General features: G+C 40.8%; 1 protein-coding gene across 1 annotated transcript in view; it reads right to left on the bottom strand.

Moving 5' to 3' along the window:
- LOC138964144 (cadherin-23-like) overlaps positions 1–482 on the bottom strand; it is a 42,354-nt gene extending 41,872 nt beyond the window's left edge. Inside the window, exon 1 of the mRNA XM_070336033.1 lies at positions 283–482. The gene's annotated coding sequence lies outside the window, so the exon portion shown is untranslated. The remainder of the gene's footprint in view (positions 1–282) is intronic.
- Between the last annotated feature and the right edge of the window lie 8,330 nt (positions 483–8,812).

The raw sequence follows: 8,812 nt of genomic DNA, 5'->3' as shown, positions 1-8,812 counted from the left end.
TGTGACTTGGAATAAAGGCCGCGAAAGGTGAACATTCGCCTAACAGGCTTGAGGTTTGCTGGTCGATGTGAATGCGTGATATATTGTGTAAAAAATGCCATCTCACACGGCATAAAAGCGCTTTAAACTTCGGATAAGGCGCTATATAAATAAAGAGAATTATTATTATTATTATATAATAACTTCATAAAAAAGAACTTAATCCCACGTTTATATATAAGCAACAGAAGTTTGGTGAAAGATAAAAGATTGCAAGACCAAATCACGGAAACGTGTGCTCACCTTTTTGGATCGAAGCTCCAATCAAATAATCTGAGAAATAATATACCTCCAAAATAACCAAAAGTACAAGTAGTTTCCAAAGTGTGATAATCGTTTGATCAACCTCAGGCCAGTAGAAAGGATCGAACACTAAAACCTAAAGTCACTATTCCACCTTGTCAGTTTCCTGCCAGTTATAAAGGGTGGCCACACCCCGTAGTCAGTTTCACACTCAGCGCGCAATACTACACTCAGTCGATCTCAGTCTGTCGGACAGCAGGATAGGAGGGGGAGAGGGAGGGGGGGGGGGGTAGATAGTGGGGGAAAGTAAGGGGGGGGGGGGATGAGGGGGGATTTTGAACTGAAGGAGATCACAAAATGTCTGCTGCCATTGATTAATCAACAATAGAAATGGTGGAAATGAACCAAACTAACCCAAGGCGAACCTGGGACACAAGGGTTAAAAACAAAGACAAAGAAACTCAAAGTTAAATACTAAGGAACATCTTTTTTTTTACTACGTTCGTTTAAGTTTTAAAGGGTATGCTTGGATTGTAGTTGATTTTTGGTCCAGAAACAACATTTGCACAGTTCTATTTCAGCAAGTTCGAAAAATACATTGAAATCGTTGGCTAGCTTCAAGTTTCACCCGCGACACACCCTCTTCCGACTCATAACAACCGAACCCCTTCTCTGATTCAGCACAGGGCCCCTAACCCTCGCCCCTCCCCTCCCCCAACCCGGACTCCTTCACTCTACCCACTCGCCTTCCCCCCTCCCCCAACCCGGACTCCTTCACTGTACCCACTCGCCTTCCCCCCTCCCCCAACCCGGACTCCTTCACTGTACCCACTCGCCTTCCCCGTATGCAATATCAGTGTGTTTTATGACAAAGTTGTGACGAAGCGCTTTATTGTGAAGCTGTGTGCTTCTGAGCATTGTATAGAGTGACTTGAACAGTCTACCTGAAGCTACACTTCGATCCCTTTGCTCTAGAACCTATCAAACCGCTCAGGTGTTTCTTGTCTTTCGATCACTCAAATTCATTACTCTCTGACACCCACAGGAAAAGATTCGAAAACATGTTAAAGGGACAGTGTTCCTTGAACTGATTCGTACTAACGGCTTTTTTTTAAGTACAGCTGATAAATACAAAACACTGATAATTTCTTGTTAATGAAGTTAAATGCATTACAGATGAAAAGAGTCCATTCAAGTTTATTAAATGACAGATTCAATTCTTTAGCTGTGCGGATGGGGCGAGAGCCAGCCGGCAACAGTCGTCGTCTTAAGTTCTTCTCACATGGCCGACTTTTTACCGATTTTCTATCGACTTTTGTCAGCCACAAGTCGCAATCGGCAGGTTGACCCTAACCCTAACCTGGTTTCAGACTCGAGATGGGCACTGTTCATCTCTCTCGCCGTTTTTGAACTGGTTTTCTTGAAGCGGTCTCTGGATGGATTAATTACACAGTGTGATACTAATATATTTGTTGAAATAGTCATACAGTGTTATGTGCGGTAATATTATATGTGACCTGGAATATTAGGCCGTGAAAGGTGGATGCAGCGCCTATAGGCTGTTGATCTACTGGCCGATGTGAATGCGTGATATATTGTGTAAAAAATTCCATCTCACACGGCATTAATAGGTAGACATGCGCCTTGAGTCGCCTTGTGTGGTGAGATACGTGCGCGATATAAATCCTCGTAAATAAAAAAATAAATAAATAAAATAAATAAATTGACGAGAAATACCCTTTTAAACGCTCACATTAAACGCTTTTTCGGAAATGCTGTGTTGTCTACTTAATGGTACGGTCATTGATCTGCGATTTTGTGTGGGAATGAACTGGGTCTCCTTCTCCAATGAAAGTCAGTTGCAAGAGGTTTCACGTTTTCACGAAGTTACTGAAGTTTAGGCAACTGGCCAAATTAGAAGTAGCAGAGTATGGTTTTCTCGTACCACTTTGTTTAGCACCGTAGAACACAACTTGATGCCGAACAAGTTGATTAATTTTAGGTTGTTGATTTTGAAACTGACATGATACCTTGCAATCAAAACGAATGGTGGAGTCAGAACACATGCAGTCAGCCATTCGGTCTTAAAGACACAGACGTTCCCGTGTAGACGATGTAGGCTCTCAGAACTGTCCAGGCGTTTACAACCATCCCTTCACTTACTTGAACACATACCAAAACTCACATGCCTGGCTATTTCCTGCAGAGAGAGAGGATCAACAGAGGTGTCAAATATGAAATTAATTCAGCACTCAAACTGTTGATTTCTGGTTAAGTACATGGATGCTCGTATTCCACGTAAAATCATGGACAGTTTTGTAACGATGTACTTGATCGATCAAACGAACAAGAGGGTACCTCTAAAAAGGATATCTACGAACATTTCATGTTCCATGTCTTTAGTGGTAAATAAGATTAACTCTGCTTCGCTCGATGACAATTACCAACACGACCATCTGCAGATTCCAAGTCACCTTGCACACCTTGGTCGGAATTTCACTTGAAAATAAAGTAGAAGAAACAACAATCAAAGAAAGAAAGAAAGAAAGAAAGAAAGAAAGAAAGAAAGAAAGAAAGAAAGAAAGAAAGAAAGAAAGAAAGAAAGAAAGAAAAAACATCACCCCCACCAAATAAACAAACAAACAAACAATTTTTGTCAGGTTTTAAACGATATGAGAAGAAAAAGAAAAGCTCCACCCCTCAACTTGTTTCTCTGGCTCGTTAAGTTCTTATGTCCCAATCATAAAAGAATAATAATCGAACCTGGTCGTCGAGAAAACCACGGTAGTGTCGGTCGAGTAAGGTTGAAATCTGATATTTACTGGAAAAAATGTGGAAAATAAATTAAACTAAAAAGCAAACAATCAGAGAAACAAAAGAACAATCGTCAACCCCGAAATAAGTTAACCAACACATAAATTTCATCTGGTCTAAGGTTATGACAGTCAGTCCGCGAGCACAACTCGCACACTGTTGTGCACCTGAGTTTGCACCAAAGTTCTTTGTTAACGCTTTCACCCGGGCTGGCGTTTGATCTGTTGTGAGCGTTCGTGTTCACGTTCGAAGCCGTTATGTACAACATCGCTTTAATTAAAAGTGTTAAGCTTCTAGTGGCATTGAAATGTGTAAATAGACCCTCTGGGGGAGGGTGCAGCTCTTCATTCACACTCCGGCTCTTAAAACTTCAATGAAGGCTGCCCCCTTTTTCTGCAACGAAAACAGCTTTAAAATCACTAACACTCGGTTGACTCTACGCGTTTTATGTTCCAAGCTGTTGTCGCCACACAGCAAACTACTTTCAGCTCTGACATCATAGATCCACAATAAAAATATCTTTATAATACGGTACGATATCCATGAATATGAACTCACAATCCGTGAAAAATTGGTCACTGACAATTGAGCCTACCCTTAATTAATAAAGCTACAACAAGAATTCCGCAGCAATGCCAGAGAAAATGATTAAACTTTCTCCCTCCTTAGAACGTTCGCTCAAAACCGTGCCTCTGTAAGCTTTTGAACGTCTGTATTAATACGGAGTTAATTAAACTTATTTTATCAAATATTGTACGTGAATAGTACGATCAAAAGTAAGCATTTGAATAGACCCATGACCCAAAAACCGACATAGACAATGTCATATTCATGTGTCTGCTTGAGTCAATATGGTGATGTTTACAGGATTGTTTTTATTTTTATTTATATTTATGTATTCCTTGTTGTTGTTGAAAGATACCATCCTTGCCTTGTAGACCATCTGTGTAAACCATGACAGACTTGTCCAGGCTGTTGCACGGAATACGGCCATCCCTGCACTTGGACACATACCAAACACCCACTGCCTTGCTGCTTTCTGCACAAAGAGGGATATTGTTTGGCTGAATAAATTCGCAGGTTGACGCCTTGTGTAAGTTAAGAAATGAATTTTTCAAACATTCCCAGCCTCAGCAGGAAACAGCCCCGCTGTTGAATGTTGGTATGCGGCACAGTCGAAAGGGTGGTTATATTCCATGGTAATTTCTGAACGTATCTATGATGATTTACTAGTCTTTTGTGCACCGTTTAAATCTGTCATGTCTGCACACAAGAACAGCACTGCTAAAAAGACATGGTGTAAACTGTAAATATCCTCTGCAACGGAGAGACACATTTGCCTCTCCTATATAGATCACCCCGTATATTCAAGGCTATATCGAGCGTGCGCCGCCGTACCGCAAGCGATTGTTGTCTTGGCTGTGTTGATGCTGTGCAGTTCCCAACGCGCGAAGGCAATTTTATTCCGATCCAGATATTGTGGCGGTGCGCTACCACACAGTTTTGACTGCTTCCTTTCTTTTTGAATGTTTGCACGACACAGACCGTTTTGATTGGTGATATTTCACAACTCAACGCTAGACACGTCAATGAACATGATAGTTTGGCTTGTCAGTCCAGTTATCGAAAAAGAGGCGTGTAGGATGAGATGAAAGTGGGCGAATATGCCGCTACTACCACTGCTGCTACTACAACTATTTCGACGACTGCAAGTGCTTTAGGATGTTGCTGCTGCTGCTACATTAGCTTTACTAACCACCTCCATCACCACCACAACTAGTGCCATCACTGATAACACACCTCCTCCCCCCACCCTACAACAACAACACCAACAATAACAGCGAACAATGAACGCATTAATCCGTGAATACTCTTTTTTGAGGAAGGATCCACTAGCAAACCTTTTAAATCACATCTATTGAGATATGGTGCAACCAAAACAGCCAGTGTGTTGTGTATGATTGATTGTTTTGCATGCACAAACCATTCACAATAGATTTCTCATAAAGAAAAAAAATAAACACTAGCACACTAGTGCTCGAACGAAAATCGAGAGATCATTTAAACTGCCGTCGTACAGCCCCATCGAGACCTACATTGCGGAAGTGTACATGTTTGGTTAGGCTTTCATCTTTTTAAGGAACAAACTCCGTGTTTTGGGGGTTATAATTATCTAAACACTCGATTGGCAAATATAAGCCTATATACTCGGAAAAGTATCTAATAATTCGTGAATGCCAACGAAGAAATGTGCATTCTTACAAAAGCCAAGATGGAGGCCCTCTATTGGTTACTCGTCTGCAAATATCCATGTCGCGTGGTATGAAAGTTTTGACCGCTCGAAATGTGCGTGCAGTTGTGCGATTTCAATGACCCTTCCTATGCAGTGTACAAGCACTTTTGGTTTTGCAAACACTTTTGTTTTGATAAGTAAACCGTTTCACCGGTGCGGATGGATCTACAAAATCGTAGTGGCACGTTCAAAATTGCAAAGAAACTCTCAGAATCATTGTTTGACACTTTCGTGAAACGTGCGCGAATAGTACAGATGCACACAGAAAATCATTTGTCTGCAACTGAAAGTCGGCAATTTAAAGAAATTAGTATCGAATATTCAGCAATTATTTTCATTTTGGAATATGCATATAATCACTTAATTACCCAATAGATATTTCCGCAGGGTCTTCTGGTTTGACTCGATGAATTGTTAATGCCCCTCTGTACGTGTGACTGAGGGTGTGTGCGCTCGAGTGCTAAATAGGAGGGGAAACAATTCAGTTTATTTCAACTACTCATGGAGCGAACCAGGTGCCTTCCCCTGCAATCAGAATCTTGCTGAAATGTACGCATGTCTGTTTATGGTGGGTTGGCATTTGGGCTGGAAATGAGAGAGAGAGAGAGAGAGAGAGAGAGAGAGAGAGAGAGAGAGAGAGAGAGAGAGAGAGAGAGAGAGAGAGAGAGAGAGAGAGAGAGAGAGAGAGAGATCAAATCAAATCAAATGAAATCAAATTTAATTTTATTTTACGAGGGTTGTGGCGTAATCAATACTAACGAGCTTCTTTTCACCCACCCCTCGCCCAGAGAGGGACTACTCCAATGGTTAATACATATAGTATATACACATGTAAAACGTTTACCAAAGATAAGGCACAAAAAAAGTCTGTTTACGGTAACATAGGCAAAAAAAATAGGGTCGGTAGGTCGGGATTTAAAAAAAATTTTTTTCTCCCAAAAAACATATTTTTAAGTTATTTTGACAAAAAAGAAAGACTTTTTTTTCTTCTTTTTTTTTCCCCAATGCCAAAAAGAAGTCGAGGGTCGCGCAAAAAAATAGGGTCGGTCTGGATACCGTAAACAGACTAGTGTTTTTGTGGCCAAAACATAAAAGTAAAACAATAAAATAACAAGAATACAATGCATCGTGATTCGGTCCGAAGCATCCAACTTCCAAGTCGGGAAATAACTGTTACGATGTTTACACGGTATTGTGCAATACCGATCGCGATTTGTCACAAACACACATGAAATATGTGTGCCCTGTAGTTTAGCGACATGAGTCAGTCTGGCATGGCACGGAGGTAGTAGCACTGTACCAGTGTAGACAGGACGTGAAGGTCAGTAGTGATTGTTTGTTTTTTGTTTGCTTAACGCCCAGCCGACGGTGTCAGCAGTGAGATGGTCGATTTCTTCTCGAAAGGCGTTGCAGTCGACTCGGGGCAGACGACAGACACACGGGGGCGTTGCCGCTCCTCTTCTCGGAATGACGATGTCTGTGCTGTTTCGCAGTGATATGTCAGGACGTAGTCGTCTCTCCTTGCAATCAGCGTCTTCTTTCCACCTTTTCTTTCACACACAACTTTTGTGAGAGTGCGGTTTCTCTTTCTGTTTAACAGTTTTTCTTTAAGTCGAACGTTCTTTGCGCAGTTGGAGGCTAGGTCGTAAACATCCTCTGGTCCAAACTCTCGGTCCGTTGCTGCCAGTTCAGCTGCATTGGTTTCATCGTCTGCTATCTGTGACGTCACAGCACAACACACCCCTGGGGTGACATTCTCGCACGTGTTATTTTTGCAGTGTCACAGTGGGCAGGTGCGTGCTGTGTTGGGGTGGCCAGGCTGCATGTTTCACGTGAACTTTCTGCAATGGAATGTTGTTGTGCGACACTGTCACTTGTCACTGTACTTGAATTGGCTTTGTTATCAATTGTAATCATATACAGGAGCTAAGTCTTTTAGTGAATCACTTTGAAAGTCAGGCACTGCATTGCATGAATCCATTCCCACCTGTGTTCTCCTTTGCGCTGTTCTTTGCTCTGCTCGTCTCCTGTCTCGGAGAATCTGTGCTGCAGACTTGTTTTTCCACTGGCCGGTTGGTGCGGTAATGGCGGCTTCTTGTCCATGTTGACTAGAGCTCAGACGAAGGACCAAATCAGATCAAATCAAATCAAATCAAATCAAATCAAATCAAATCAATCACATTTTATTTTTCGATGGTTGTGGAGAGAGAGACAAAGAGAGAGAGAGATCAAATCAAATCAAATCAAATTTTATTTTACGAGGGTTGTGGCATAAGCAATATAAACGAGCTTCTTTTCAACCAGCCCTCGCCCAGAGAGGGACTATTCTAATCTTAAATACATATATATATATATATATATATATATATATATATATATATATATATATATATATACAATCGTAAAACAATTACAAAAGATAAGCATGACAGTAAAAAATATAAAAAATAAAAAGGCAGAAAAACTATTCACAGGACTATATACACGCTGTAGGCTATACATACATTCTTGCGTTATGAAACACTGATGCTTTATGGACAGATATGATCAATATGAAAATAATCAGAACGAAGTCTTCCATCACTGTGACTTTTCGTAATTTGACATTAAATGTAATGAGAGGTGTTTTTTGAAAGTATTGAGACTTGTTGGGACTCGAACTGATTCCGGGAGAGAATTCTACAAAACGCTGCCAGAATAAGCTAAACTTGATTCAAAGAGATCTATCCGCGGAATGGGGACGTTGAATTTTCGGCTTGGTTTGGCTTTAAATTTTGTCATGAAAGCACGTGGTGCATGGCCGGAAAGGATTTTGTGAAGGAGCACGCCTTTTTTTGCAAAATCTTAAGTTTTGTTATAATCGTCGAAAACAAGACTGCAGGATTGTTTTAATAGAACTGATTTTAGTGCTCGTCTGTGTAGACTATACAGTGGGTTTAAAATATTTGCACTGGCTGAGTCCCAGATGGTCGAACAATAATCCGTGATGGTTTGTATGTATGCATTATAAAATAATAACCTTGAGTGTGGATCAAGAAAGTGTTTTATTCTGTTCAACAAATATATTTTCCTCGACATGGTTTTACACAACGATCTAACATGATGGGTCCAAGATAAATTATTATCGATATTTACTCCCAAAACTTTGTGATCTCCTACTTCCGCTATTGCATCGTTGCCAATTAATAAGGAATGATGATTATTCTTGATGTTTTGTCTTTTTTGCGAGAGAGAGAGAGAGAGAGAGAGAGAGAGAGAGAGAGAGAGAGAGAGAGAGAGAGAGAGAGAGAGAGAGAGAGAGAGAGAGAGAGGGGGGGGGGAGAAAGGGAGAACATTGAATTGAATTGAATTGAACTTTATTTTTCGAGGGTGACAGAATAAGCAATACAAACATACTTTTTTTTTTATCGCCATTGAGGGTAA

Source organism: Littorina saxatilis, linkage group LG4 (genome assembly GCF_037325665.1).
Source record: "Littorina saxatilis isolate snail1 linkage group LG4, US_GU_Lsax_2.0, whole genome shotgun sequence".
Taxonomy (NCBI): Eukaryota; Metazoa; Mollusca; class Gastropoda; order Littorinimorpha; family Littorinidae; genus Littorina; species Littorina saxatilis.
This window is presented reverse-complemented; position numbering and strand designations above follow the sequence as displayed.